The sequence below is a fragment of the Panthera leo genome, chromosome B3 (assembly GCF_018350215.1).
Source record: "Panthera leo isolate Ple1 chromosome B3, P.leo_Ple1_pat1.1, whole genome shotgun sequence".
NCBI classification, from domain to species: Eukaryota; Metazoa; Chordata; class Mammalia; order Carnivora; family Felidae; genus Panthera; species Panthera leo.
The window spans coordinates 30275614-30290451 of record NC_056684.1 but is presented as its reverse complement, the minus strand read 5'-3'; the positions used below and the strand labels follow the sequence as shown (position 1 = coordinate 30290451).

The 14838-nt window shown below is 39.9% G+C and overlaps 2 protein-coding genes across 12 annotated transcripts in view; one reads left to right on the top strand and one right to left on the bottom strand.

The window, feature by feature from the left end:
- HMG20A (high mobility group 20A) overlaps positions 1-9113 on the bottom strand; it is a 68824-nt gene extending 59711 nt beyond the window's left edge. The window contains exon 1 of the mRNA XM_042941340.1: positions 8814-9113. The gene's annotated coding sequence lies outside the window, so the exon portion shown is untranslated. The remainder of the gene's footprint in view (positions 1-8813) is intronic.
- PEAK1 (pseudopodium enriched atypical kinase 1) overlaps positions 1-14838 on the top strand; it is a 370979-nt gene that overhangs the window by 48584 nt on the left and 307557 nt on the right. For 4 of the 11 annotated variants that reach the window (XM_042941330.1, XM_042941329.1, XM_042941328.1 and 1 more), the window contains exon 1: positions 9662-9794. The exons of the other annotated variants lie outside the window; for them this stretch is intronic. The gene's annotated coding sequence lies outside the window, so the exon portion shown is untranslated. Of the gene's footprint in view, positions 1-9661; positions 9795-14838 lie in introns of those variants that run through there. 11 annotated transcript variants of the gene reach the window in all.

Sequence of the window (14838 nt, the reverse complement as noted above, 5' to 3'; positions counted from 1 at the left end):
ACTCTGCGCAGCAAATACCTTGAGGGAAAAATAAATTTAAAAAATCATTTCTTAGTGCCTAACCTTCTCTTCTAGGATTCTGGCCCTTCAGTCCTGGCCTCCCAGGGATCCCTAAACCCCAATTTTTGTGTACCTAGCCCTACACTTGTTCCTCTACTTCTAGCAGAATCCTCTGCTAAGTTTCATAATTTCTTCTCTTGTACTATGAATTAAGCAAATTCCTACAGGGAAGAAATGAAGCATAGAACATATGCTTTGCAGTTCCCTGGGCTCCATAATTTTGGTTTCTTAAGTCCTGGCTATCTTAGTGTGTCTCTGATGCTTTTTTTCTTTTTCTTTTTTGATATTTGCCTTTTCATGTTGTTCTCACCAAAAGCATTAGTCTGTAGCAACCTACTCCTTCAAAGCCAGAAGTGGAAATCATAGCAAGGTTCTCAACCAAAACTCTACTGTCTACCAGCTGTGACTTTAGCAAGTTACTTAACCTAGATATTTAAACATTCTGAGTTTCGATTTTCTTTTATCTAAAATGAAAATACTACCTTATAAAGTTGTTATAAGGATGTGAAGATTAAATGAAGCATATCTGTAAAAAGTCTAGTAACAAAAACACTTAATGGGGGCTTACTATGTGACAGGCACTTTATGTGGATTTAATGTAGATACGGTTATTATCTCCCATTTCCTTTTCAAGGTCACATAGTAGTAAGTGATGGAGCTGGAATTTGACTCTAGAGCACTTTTCTTACTAACTACTCAACACTACTTCCATAATATTGCCTTAGTACTGTGCCTGACACCAGTAAATGTTCAATAAATGTCAGTTATTATACAGGAAAAACAAATGCTTCAGAAATATATACAGATCACATAAATTTTCTACTGTTTTCTTCTATTTATTTTTTCCTTTTTTGAAAAAAAACTTACGACCAAAAATTCTTAAAACATTTTTCTATGTATTTTAAAAGAAGCTATTGTGAAAAATGTCTAAGAGCCTACTGAACAGATAGATAATAATTTGCTCAACCATTTCTTTATTGTTGGATAGTTAGAAGGTTTCCATTTTTTTAGACAGATATCAGTATTATTGACTTTTGTGCCTTTAACTATTTTCCTTATTTGAAGTATTTTCTCAGAATAAAATCCTATCAGTGCGATTACTGGCTCAAGACTATGAACACTTTATTACTGCTTATAAAACAGCTATATTGTTTCCCCAAAGAGTTGTGGTAATTGTGATAACCACCAGCAACAAAAATGAAAGGTCTGTGTTAAGAGAATAGGAATTAAAGTGATGGTGTACAGGAATGAAAGAAGTGTGGAGATGGGAAAGAGAATAAAGATACACATTTTGAGGCTAAGAAAGAAAAAAGTAGAGTATCTGGATATTATTTCTTGTGAAGAAGGGGTATTAGTTTCACTTAAAGGAGTAGGGATAGAAAAAGGACTGGGCTGTTTTGAAAATTCCAATGCTTGAATACAAATACACAAACATATACATCATAATTTTTTGTGAATAATGTTACTGTGTAAGTTTTCAAAAGATATGTTTCTCACCCTCATCAATGTAACACCAGATACAGATAAATATTTAGGTGTAATTTACAGATAGATTGATACACCAGGGTTTAACTTGATCTTCAGTATCCCTTATTCTAACCTAATATTCTAATATTTAGTAATCTGGTGTGCGGATCTCTATTATTATTGTTTGAAGATATACAGAGAAATGATCTCTCTTAAGGATAATAAATTATAAAGAAAAATTATACATATAAACTACAAAATGACCACACACGTTATTGTTGTCCCTTACTTCAGTCAATTTATATACTGAAAAAATTATTTTCCCAGTAAAATGTGCTGGGAAGCAGGAGGTGTATATTCTGGCACCAACTGTGTCATTTGCTTGGTGCATAATTTTGGGCCTTAACTGCCTTTGGACTATGTTTTATCTTACTAAAAGCCAGTACTGGAACATGGCATCTCTTGTTTAATTTTCCTAATCTTAAATTAGTTTAGTGAATATACTATACTTGAATAAAAATGAAAGAATCTCTCTTCTTTTGCTAACACCTACCATGATTTGAATACCGTATTAACCTTGTTACCAGGTTAGACTTGAAGTTATTATTTTTTTAGTGATTATTTATTTTTGAGAGACAGAAAGAGACAGAGCATAAGTGGGGGAGTGCAGAGAGAGAGGGAGACACAGAATCCGAAGCAGGCTCCAGGCTCTGGCTGTCAGCACAGAGCCCGATGCAGGGCTCAAACCACAAACTGAGATCAAGACCTGAGTCGAAGTTGGACACTTAAGTGACGGAGCCACCCAGGTGCCTTGAAATTATTATTTTAAAAGTTACTTTGTGGGACTCTCTTAGGGCCATTTGTCTGCTCCTTCTACTGTCAGATGAATCTCACTGTGTATACTCCAAGGCAGTTGCTTTCCTACCAGTGCCTTCATCCTCTTTTCCTCCCTTGTAGATTTTGGGACAGTATGTACCTGACTATTAGGAAAAAACAGAAAGGGCCCTGAAAATGTGGCTTACAGAGAGTCCTTCCTTTCTTTGTCTATGCATGATAGCCCCCCCAAGAAAAAAAATGAAACGAATGAAAAACTTCTCTGTTAACTGCTTCATTATGAGCAGAAGTAGGTGCCTGACTATCCAAATTCCACTTCAGATTTCTCTTCCAGCTTCTGTTAGCCCCTAGAAAATTTTAGTAGTGATACTGAGGGGTCATGGAGTATGAGAATGATAACTCACCTGAGAGGCATTCAAATCATGTCTCTATCACATATTAGTTAAGTGATTGTGGGCAAGTGACCTGAGGTCTCTAAGCCTCAATTCTCTCATATGTAAAATGAAGTTAACTAATACCTACAATACCAAATTATTAGAATCAAGTTAATCAAATGGTACTTGGAATTATGGCTAACTGTGGTTTGAAATGTGAGTATCATTTAGAAAATACGGTAGTTTCTAGGCTGATTCAAATTAGAGCTGGTTTCATTTCTAGGGTCCTAAAAAATCCCTATCTTTTAAAAAAGCCATTTTAGATGGGGGGAGCAAATATAAAGGCTTTGAATTCTTTCATGCTTCAAAAGATGCCAATTCCATGGTATAGAAAATGGTATATTAAAAAAGCAAGAGCCAAAATAAAGACTAATTTTACATCTATTCAATTAGCCAAAAACTTGCTGTGAATTTATGGCAAAAACAACATTCAAACATTGCTGGTGTCATCAAAAATTAGTATGGCCTTTTAGAGAAATAATATAACTATTGTATCGAGAACTATAAAATGCCCATACTCTTAAAACGAATAAACCTACTCGTAAGACTTTATCCTAAGACAATAATTCAAATAAGGAAAATAGCTATTGTTTTACTTAATAGTGCCTGGCACATAAAAGGTACTCAAACGTTTCCTCAAATGGATACCTTTATTTGCATTGACCTCTCCAGTCACTGCCTTTGGTTCCTTCTCATTTAAGATTTTCTATTCTTATCACCTCAGGAGAGTGTTAGAATCAAATTCTAATATCTGTGCTTAGTCTCTGTTCTGCAACTTTCCCCATTAACTTCACTGTTGATTGCTAGCAGACCCCCTTGCCTTCTGATACTTTCACCTTCTAAACTCAGATGACCTTCACACAGAAACCAAGTTGACTATATACTACATTCTTGACCAAATCAAAAAGAAATCTGAAGATTCCTTCAAAATCCTAGGATGTCTTTTTGTTTTGTCAACACCTTTCTAGACTAATTGACTCATTGCCTGCTTCATTAAGACAGAAGACAGCCAGAAACCTTCATACCCATTCTTACCCGATCCTCAACACATCTCTAGTCCTGTACCTATCTACTGTAGGCTCTAAGGAAAAATCCAAATTCTTCAAGTTTAAACACCTCTTTCTTTCTTAAAGATATAATTCACATATCTTTCGTGTATAATTAAATGGTTTTTAAAATGCTGTTATATAAGGTATTCTAGTATCAAGGTTGTACAGCCATCACCTTATGTAATTCCAGAACATTTTCATTACTCACAAAAGCAACTCCATACCCATATGCAGTTACTCCCCATCCCCACCTCCAGCCTCTGGCATCTCTAATATACTTTCTGTCTCTGTGGATATCGCATACAAATGCAATCATACATTATGTGGCTTTCTGTGTCTGGCTATTTGAGTGTAACATTTTCAAGGTTCATCCATGTTATAGCATGTATCACTACCTCATTCCTTTTTATTGATGAATGATATTTCATTGTATGGCTATACTGTACTCATTCAACAATTGGTGAACATTCGAGTTTATTTCTATTGTCTTTTTGGCTCTCATGAATAATGCTGCTATGAACATTTGCATAAAAGTTTTTGTGTGAATACATTTTAATTCTCTTGGGTATGCAAACTATGAGTGGAAACGCAAGTTAAGTACCTCTTGATATACAAATCTATTGTTTCCAAGTTCAGATAGCTTGGGTTATCTCTCACAATGCAAACAACTCCATACTGATCACTCCATTTTCACTCAATCACCTTAAGTCTTCAGAGTCTACACATATTAACTGCAACTTATTTCTTTCCAATTAAGTTGAGGGCAGGGGTCAATTCTCACGGTTCTGATCATATACTAGACATTTAATATATGCTCATTGATACACTGACACCCTAAGATCCTCACAAATGTGAGAATGATGACTTACTCATTACTTCATCTGGCAAATATTTGAGTTGTATGCTCGTCACTGTGCTTAATGTGTAAATTGTGGATAAAAGTTAATCAGTTTCATCATACCCCAAATGCCAATTCGACTCCACAAATATTCACTGAATACTTATGATGTGAATGGCATTGTGCCAGATATTTCAGCAGACATAGATAGGAATAAGATATAGTCTGCAGCCTTTTATGGCAGTACATAAACTCTACATACAAAAATAGCAACGACAAAAACAAACAGCAGCAGCAGCAGCACTGGATATTAAATGCCATCAGGAAAGTACAAAAGGCTCTGGAGGGTCAATGGGCAGAGTACATATGCTTGGGAGAGTGGAGTGAGAAGGACCGACATCAGAAAATACTTCTTGAAGTTGAAGGTGGTAGGGCTTCCAAGACGATGGCATTTTGATAGATAGGAATTCCTAGGAAAAGAGAAAGTGTTTCAGGCAGAAGATAGCAAGAACAAAGATTGAAAGGCTAAGTACAGTACAGAATTTTTTTCAGAGACCAATCCTGTTAGGAATGTGTAGATGGGTAATGAGAGAAGGCTCTTGAATGTTAGGCTTAGCATTTAAATAGGTTTAGAAGAATCATTTGAAAGTCCTTCTGTAATGATTCAAATTACTTTGGTGATTCCTTAATCTTTTCTCAAAACTTTTCTAGTATGTGTATTTTCTAAAGTGATCATGGAAATTAGAGATTTCTCCTTCCTACAAGGAATAAAAAATAAAATCTTTTTTTTTTTTTAATGTTTTTATTTATTTTTGCGACAGAGAGAGACAGAACATGAGCAGGGGAGGGCCAGAGAGAGAGGGAGACACAGAATCGGAAGCAGGCTCCAGGCTCTGAGCTGTCAGCACAGAGCCCGATGCGGGGCTCGAACCCACAGACTGTGAGATCATGACCTGAGCCGAAGTCGGACGCTTAACCGACGAGCCACCCAGGCGCCCCAATAAAAAATAAAATCTTGATAGCTAACTAAGCCGGCTGATAGGAGAAGGCTTAATTTCAATAATTCTAGCACTGTATCTCCATACTTTTTGGGGACATGTAAGGCTTAAAACACACATGCAGGCAAATCCTAACGGTCAAAATAGCAGAAGCAAGACTAGGAATAAAATAATTGTGTTCATTAAGCTCCTGACACCAGGCACTGTGCTTGGTGATTTACACAGAATATCTCTGATCCACCAAACAACCCTATTTAGGTTTATGGCAACTGAGGCTCAGAGAGATCAAGTAAAATGCTTAAGGTAACAACCTCAGTTAGTAAAAGGTGGACACCAGTTTTGAAACCAGACCTCTCTGTTACCCTATTTTCTCTATTGCTCATTTTTGTGTTTACTATATAAAGGAGGACAGAATGGCAAGTTCATGATGTATGTATCAATGAACAGGACTACATATTTAACAGAGGGGCTTTAATGGTCTGGAGGAAAATTAGGCTGAAATATTCAAAACTGGTTTTAGAATGGCTTAATGATCAAGATCAAGAGAGATGAAATTTAGGGCTGCTTCTTGAAGGAATACGGACAATGATTATACGATCAATCCTATTTAGGAATGCCAAGGGAGCAATATTCCACTTTTCATTTGGAGACAGTAAACTCCAAGAGAATATGGATATTTGTCCATACTCACTGATACAGTACAAGTCCCTAGAACAGGGTCTATCCCACAATAAGCACTCAGTTAACTATTGCTGGCATAATGAAAAATCATGCAAGGGGTATTCTCATTTGAATACACTCGAAGGTCTTGAAATAGAGATAAAGACAGCAGAGTAGTAAGTTTAAAAACGATTCAAGTTGATAGGATATTCTCTTTACTACTCAACCCCATGTCAGAAACAAACTACCAAAAACAACAAACGTACAACAAAACAACAGTTGTCAAACATTAGCATGATTTTTTAAAGAAAGGTGGTCAAAAGAACTAAAAGACACTTTCGTACTTTATATAGCATCTAGTACTCTGTGAACAATCAAATTTCAGTGAGGTGGAATCCAGAATTTTGACCTATTATTTTAATATTTCAAACTTTTGGGAGCAGTACATCCAGTGACTGTTTTTGGAAAAGAAAAGGGTTATCTAACTAATCTGAATACCCTAAAGGCATCAACAATTTTTTTTTTTTAATGTTTATTTTTGACAGAGACAGAGACAGAATACGAGTGGGTTAGGGGCAGAGAGAGGGAGACACAGAATCTGAAGTAGGCTCCAGGCTCTGAGCTGTCAGCACAGAGCCCGGCGCAGGGCTCAAACTCACGGGCCACGTGATCGTGACCTGAGCGAGGTCGGTTGCTTAACCCACTAAGCCACCCAGGTGCCCCGATTTTTCTTATTTCTATATTACTACAATTCTTCCATGGGATAGCATAAAGACCAATTAAAAAAAAACCTCTGCTTCCTAGTTTCCAAAGGCAACACTGCCTTTGTATCTCAATCAATATTTTAACTACATTTCCTCTATCTTTTTCATTCAGTTCCACAATCTTTGCTTACTTCAAGAATTCCTAATACTACAGTTTAATAGTTAATTTATCAGAGTGGTCATATCATATTTTCTTTTATATTACATTAATATGGACGATAGTGAACACTTTCTAATCAATTAATTAATACTTGCTTGAGGCAGTCTACATGTTCCTAACTTTCAATTAATAATAAGAGACATTATCATGTCTTGCCTTTTCAATTATTGCAGAAATTTTGTCTTTCAAAAGGTTACTCACTGATTTTAGGGCCTTAGTGTTTTTGGTTTTGTTTTTATGTCTACAGAAGGTTAAAACATATTTTCCTTACTGTAATCTTTAGTTGAAAACACATTTTCTATTAAACTCTAAATGAAATAGCTTTTTAAAAGAACTATAATTAAAACAGCTGCAAATTCTGAGGATAGATTAGGTAACAAATCCCAAAGGAAAAAGTACACAGGCCTTACTCTTTCAAAATGTCTTTAAAAAGACATTACAGTTCACTTGATGTTCTAAAATTACTAAAGTTGAGATTTCATAAGCTCCAAAAAGTTTGATTCCTTCAGTACACGCACACACAGTGGTACCTGAAAGGAGCAGCCAAGGAATCAAAATTGTGTTTATTACCACTTCAAAATCTAGCTGAGTACCATGATCCTTGCACCATGGTTTAAAACCACAAAGAGCAGATACCAGTTTTTAATTGGTGCTGACATTAATTAAATTATAATGGGGAAAAATGTACTAAAGCACAACTTTCACAAATGCTATATGTTAAGTTACATGTAAGAATTTTTAAGGCTGAGGAACTTGTTTTCAGGTACAGAGTAAAATCTGTAGCCTAAAATAAACAGGCCTAAGAACTTAAGATAACAATGGTTATCAGTCGAGGTAATACCAAGTATTTCAGTACTTCAGTACAATACTTCCACGTTTGTAAGGCGAAAATGCCTCATAATTTATGTAAACCATTGAGTCCTGTAATGAACCACCTCCTTATAACAGCAGCTACAGAGTTCCTGTGGCATGTCAAGGCAGAGAACACCACTATACCTCACTCAGTCAAGGTTGGACTTGAGTAGGGGAGCAGAGGTGGGCAATTCATTAATCACACAAGAAAGTCTGTCTTGTACAACTGAGAAATTTTAACAAGGGTCTTCAAATACTTTGATGAAGGCATTGAAAAAAATTTGGGGGGAAGGAAATTTTCCATCTTACACATGGAAACAAAACTCAAATTCTGACTGGAGGCTGGTGATTAGCACAACTTTGTGGAACAACATAACTTTTCACGTAAAACACAATCCCAAGGCTTTAAGATACCGTCTATGCAAATGGCACCAAGTATCACCTTTTCAAGCCTTCACCGGCACTAGAAGGGAGTTGGACACCCCCAATCCATCACCCTACCCCCACAGGAAATGGGTTATGTTTTCCCCCTCCCCCAGGACGGTCTTCCTCCCCTCCCCCAGCCGGAAGTGAAGCGCCCCCATTCAGACGGCCTCAAACCGAGACGAACCAGTAACAACAGCAAAAGAGAGATGATCTTCAAGGGGTGAAGGGTACCTCCACTGTGGCCACCCCGAAGCTCGCCTTGCTTACTGACCTGCTGACGATAGGGGTGGGCAGGGGCCTGGGGCCTAAAGAAAGTCCCTTGCACAGAGGACAATTCCCTGAGCCCCTCTCAATCGCCTTCACTCTTCTCACTCCGACGTCTCACAGCATGAAAAAAATTCCTCCGCAGTACTTTATTTTGATATCGTCTCTTTCCCTTTAATCGCTTAACCATCTTCCCATAGGCAACTTTTGCTATCGCAGTAGCATTTAAAATTGTTCCGGTGAGTAGGAAAATGGAATATTATTCCCCATTCCTTCAGAATAATGAAGGGATTATTTTGTTCAAATGCGGCGAAGGATTACGTGATTACGCAAGGTGAGATTTATTTTCGCGGAGACTTCTGGGATATGTAGTTTTTTTTTTTAATTGCTAAGGCCTGCAGAAAGTATTGGGACTTAAATCGGTAATTGCTATATACTGGAGTCCTTGAAAATACACATTATGTATTCGAGGGCAGGCTGACCAGGGAACTTCGGCACCACAAGGGCCAGTACTTCGTTGCCCTTTTCCTCTGGAACTTAATGGAACCAAAATTTCCCTTCGCTTTCGGTGCAAGGTCCTGGTCGTCCCGCCTTCTTCCTTTGGCCATGCCCTCCTCAGCCAGTCAGGCGCCCTCATAGGCTCATCTTCTGGAGGTAGGCACGCGAGAGGAGGGGCCTCACCGTGACTCCTCCCGCGGGGCCGAGGCGAGACTGGGGAGAATGCCGAGTACCGAGGGCTCGTGCGCGCGCGCGTGCTCGCTCGTCAAGGAGAGTGTGCGCGCGGAGGGGCGGCGCGCGGGGCTGGGAGGAGGCGGGCAGGCTGGTGGGCTGGGCGGGCGGCCGGGAGCGCGCGGCCGGCTCGGCGGCGGCGAGTAGTTAGTTACTTGTTAGTCAGTGTCAGTTGCTCGGTGGCGGCGGCCCTGGTCACCAGGAAGGGGACGGGACGGCCGGCAATGGTGGTCACCACAGCGGCATGTGCTCCTTTCAGGTAACGGGGGCAGGGCTGCCCGCGTCCCCTCTGTTCCCTTCTCTCGCGCCGATTTGTGGGACCACGGTCGTCCTGGGGTGAGGGCGCTGACCTGGGAGAATGGAGGGGGGGCGGCGCAGGGTCGAGAGGCGCCGCCGCGGGGGCCCAGGCGGTGGGTGCGTCCGCCAGGCGCGGGATCTCCGGTCACCCCCGCGCCCCGCCGCCCCCGGGCCCTCTGGCGCCCCCCGCTCCCGCCCCCGCCCTCTCCCGCGGCGGCTGGGGCCCCGGTAGCTCGGCGCCCCCCAGAGGAGGGAAACTTGGGACCTGGAGACGAGGGACGCCCCCGGGCGCGGCTGGGAGGCTGCTGGAGAAAGTGAAGCCTGTAGAGAGCTGGATGCAGTGGGGCAGGAAGGGCTTCTCGTTCTTCAGTCTACACGGTCATCTCGCTCCCAACCCAGGAGGATCCGGCGCAGGCTCGCCAACCGCGCCAGGACGAAACCCCACGGCTCTTTCCTATTCAACTTGGCCCTGCGGCTTGTGAGCCCGCTAACGTGCGGGTTTGCTCGGTTGTTTGGGGATTTTCAGTGGTTCGGTTGGTCAATTTGTTTCTCCTTTGCCCTTTGACTCATCCGTTCTTGCTACTTTCCTTACCTCCCGCGTTGAGGACTAGCGGTCTGAACCCCCTTCCCTCCCCCGCCCCGTCTCCTGCACCATCCGTCTGAGAATTTAATTTTTTTTCTTCCTTTGACAACCTTAAAGACTGCTGAGAGCGACAGGAAAGAGGAGCTTTCCCACCTTTAAATGTTACTTTTTGCAATCCGGTTTGTTTGTTTGTTTGTTTTCAATATCCAAGTTTAAGAATTTGAGAGCTTTGGAATGGAGTTATTAGAAGGCTGGCGTTGAGGGGATAGTGACGAGTTAAAAGAAAACTATGATTTCATCTTTATTGGCTTTGCTATAGAAAAGCTAATACATTTTTCTTCTGCTTCTGTTAAATATGGTAAGGTTCTATGTTGAATTAAATATTTGGAGACTTACATAAAAGGCTATTTTTAGGTCATTGGATGATGTATGTCAACAGCTTTTCACCTGAATTGGGTTTGCCTTGAGGATTCTGTTTTGGGCCTGCGTACTGATTTTGTTCAGCTACAGCTTTTTAATTTTTTCCCCCTGATAAATGAAATGATGTAGAAATGTGTGTAGTGGGAGAACCCATATTGCTCTCCGCAGTGTGGAAGTGAAAAACGTGAATTATGCACAGGGGTAAAACTTTCCATGAGCAATCTTGGATACTTGCTTCATGATGGCTTCTGTAATTTCACAGCATTTCTAGATAGCTCAATTCACTGGCTGCCTTAATTACTTTCTGAAGTGCCTGGCACTTCTTCTCTTTGGTGACTCGTTTAGTAAACTATAATGGTTGATATGGTACATTTTCTTGGCTTCAAAGATGGGAGTTACAGCTTCAGCCCAGAGATTAATAGTTAACAATGGAAGCAGAATTCATACCACTGCTAGTGAGTTTTGGCTATGACCAACTCACAAACTATGTGAAAAAACAAACATCTTTCCATAGCTGTCAGGGGGGAAATATTTTATCATGTCTTTATTTTGGAGACTTCAAGTTGATTATATTATGTGGGAAAAAATGTCAAATTATTTTCTTTAAGGCTTTGTGATGTGTGATGTTCCTTTCCATCTTCTACCCCCCATTTAGGGGCTGATATTTATGTTTGGCTGGGTTCCAGGATGGGAAGAAAATAGTTTGGTGAAAGGAAAAGATATGATTGCTTTGAACTGTTATGACACAAGTATTCATTTTACCCAGGGATAGTACAGAGAAACTTCCTCACTAATGTTTGTACCCCATTAACATTCTGTCAGAATTTGTTTTTAAAAGCCTATCCTGAGGCCCATAAAGAAATAATGCCACTTCATAACTGTTTCTGACAATCACATTAAAAAATGTTCCTGGAATGCATTATATGTGTACTCATATAAACATTTATCTTTGTACATTTATGGTAATGTAAATATTTAAGTCTGAGGGCTTAAAAACTTTTATTTGCTTATTTGCATACATGTTTTTCAACATCTAGCAGTGCCAACCATATTTGCCAAATAAGCATCAGCCATAAATTCATGCTTTGGCACATTTCATATAATAACTCTTCTAAATTGCTCCATGGTGAAGCATCATGAGATTAGCATTTGCTTCATGAGAGAGATTTGTTGTTGTTTTTAACTGTAATGATGTGCTGTTTAAGTGGAACAGGTGCTGGGCTCTCGCTGTTTGTGTTGAAACCTGCCAAATCATACTCTTTTGTTAGATGGGCTGTTTAAGTAATTTAGGAACCAAACTGTGGCCCCTGGCATGCAAAGTGTGAGTTCAAGGTTCCATATCACTGCTGCGAATCCCTATTTTCACTGTAAGAGGCAGATACGTGTGATGAGCTTTACTTTCTCATTGCTGTTCTCTCTTTAATTCCTACTCCTCGCCACCACCCCAGTCCTTTCATTACTAGAGCTCCTTTGAAAGTCTAGGCTCCTTCACTGCTGGTTTGTTTTCATTGAAGAACTAGAAATTCTAAGAACTTTGAGGCCAAGAATAGATAGTTCGTATTTATTTGACAAATATTTCGATTGCCTTTTAAGTGTTAGGCATGGTGGACCCTGAGAATATGTAGAATGATATTCCTTTTTGCAAGCAGGGTACAGTTTAGGAGGAGAAGATAGTGGATAACTGATAATTAACAATGTGATGTGATATATGACACAGGAGTAAGTAGATTCCTATGGATGGAAGCAACAGGAGGGGTAGTTGACTAAGACTTGGGGTTTTGGGGAGGGGCAGTCCTGAAATGCATCCCTGTGGATTCCCTGAGCTAATCTTCAAAAATAGGACTTAACTAGGTTCAGAGAAAGGACAGAAAAGAGGGAAAGGACAGTTTGGACTAGCACTGTCCTATAAAAATATAATAGGAGCCACAAATATATCATATGTATTTTTGAATTTTCTAGTAGCTGCATTAAAAAAATAAAATGTTATTTACTTTTAACAATACACTGTAATAATAATACAATATTAATAATATGTTATTTAATTTGATATAGCTAGAATATTATCATTTGAACACATGATCAGTATTTTGAAAGTATTATTGAAATATTTGACATCTCCCTTTTCATACTAAGTCTTTGGAATCTGGTATGTATTTTACATTTATTTATTTACTTTAAAGTTTACTTATTTATTTTGAGAGAGAGAAAAAGCACAAGGGGAGGGGCAGAGAGAGAGAGAGAGAGAGAGAGAGAATCCCAAGGAGGCTTTGCACTATCAGTGCAGAGCCTGACATGGGGCTTGATCCCAAGAACCATGAGATCAGACCTGAGTCAAAGTCAGACGTTTAACTGTCTGAGTCACCTAGGCACCCCCGTATTTTACATTTAAAGCACATCTTAAGTTTAGACTAGTCACATTCAAGTACTCAGTAGCCACAGGAAGACAGTACAGTTTTAGAACAAGGGCCAGTAAAGTGGTAAGAAGCCAAAATACTGAATGCCTTATGAACCATGTTAAGAAGCTTTAACTGTATCCTGAAGGCTGTGAGGATTTAGTGGGGAAAAAATGTTGTGATGGAATCAGGTTTGTGTTTTAGACCTATCATGTTGTCAATGAAGTGAATGCTGGATTAGAGAAGGGCAAAACTGGAAGTAAGGTCAGTTAGGAAGCCAGCCACTCTTGTTGAGAAAGGATGAGGGATATAAAGCAAGGAGTGGGTATATGAGAGATTTAGGAAATATTATATTATCAGCAGTTCAGGGTACATAATCAGATTATGGAGTTGAGCAAGGTTGAAGATTTAGGATGATTCCCACATTTATGTGGTGAGCTACTGAATGGGGCAGGCAACTGAAGAGAAAGAAGCCAACCGTCTGTGCCAGACTGACCAAAGATGAAAAAAGGAAGCTATGAGAGATTTGTCACAGAAGCTGAGGGAGGAGAATATTTCAAGGACTAGAAGTGGTCAACACTGTATCCTGCCATGAAAAGGCCAAAAAAGGTAAGGGCTGAATAAAATCTCTGAGACTTGATGATTGTCACTTGTAACTTCAGTAAGTGCAGGTAGCTACATTGTAATGCGTTTAGGGGGTTGAAGAGTGAATGACAGATGCTTAGCTAATTAAGCATTAATTAGCTAATTAAGGGCTAATACAGTGTTTTCAACACAGAACTGAAAGGAGAGTCTAGGTGGAGGGAGATGGAAGGGATTTAGAGAAGTTTATTCCCCTTCCCTTTTTAAATTGAGAGGATCTTGGGGAGCCTGGGTGGCTCAGTCCGTTGGGTGTCCCACTTCGGCTCCTGTCATGATCTCACTGTCTCTTGAGTTTGAGCCCCCCATTGGGCTCTCTGCTGACAGCTCAGAGCCTGGAGCCCGCTTCAGATTCTGTGTCTCCTTCTCTCTCTGCCCCTCCCTCCACTCGCACTCTGTCTCTCTCTCAAAAATAAAATAAAAATATAATTTTTTTTTTTAAATTGAGAGACTCTTGTGCACATTTCTGTGGAATGGAAAAGAACTACAGTTGGGGAGAAATGGGTGGGTGGGGAGGGGGAGAGAGATGATTGATTAGGCCAAGGATTTGGAAGCAATAGGAGGGGATGGGATCCAAGGCATAGGTAGAGAAATTGGCTTTGGGTAGGAGATGATTTTCCTTTCCCCAGTGAGCCAAAAGGAAGGAGGTAAAGTTTGTAACTGACAAGGGCAGGAAGGAGAATGAGTTGATGACATGTATCATTTTTGAGTACCTGCTAAGAGTGAAGGAGAATGTGGTAGAATAGGAGTTCTTACAAAGTGTGTGTGAGTTAAAAAAAAAAAAAAAAAAAAAAAGGTATGTGATTTTATAACAGCTTCCAAGGGAATGTGAGGGCTCTGGGGAGGAGGAGCAAGAGAGGGGCATACACACAGATACACACATGACTAAGAAAGTGAAGAAGCGTTGTTAGGCATCATTGGAGGGCCCGTTTGAAATTGTACACCTTGGATTTGTAGAGGCAACAGTTTGC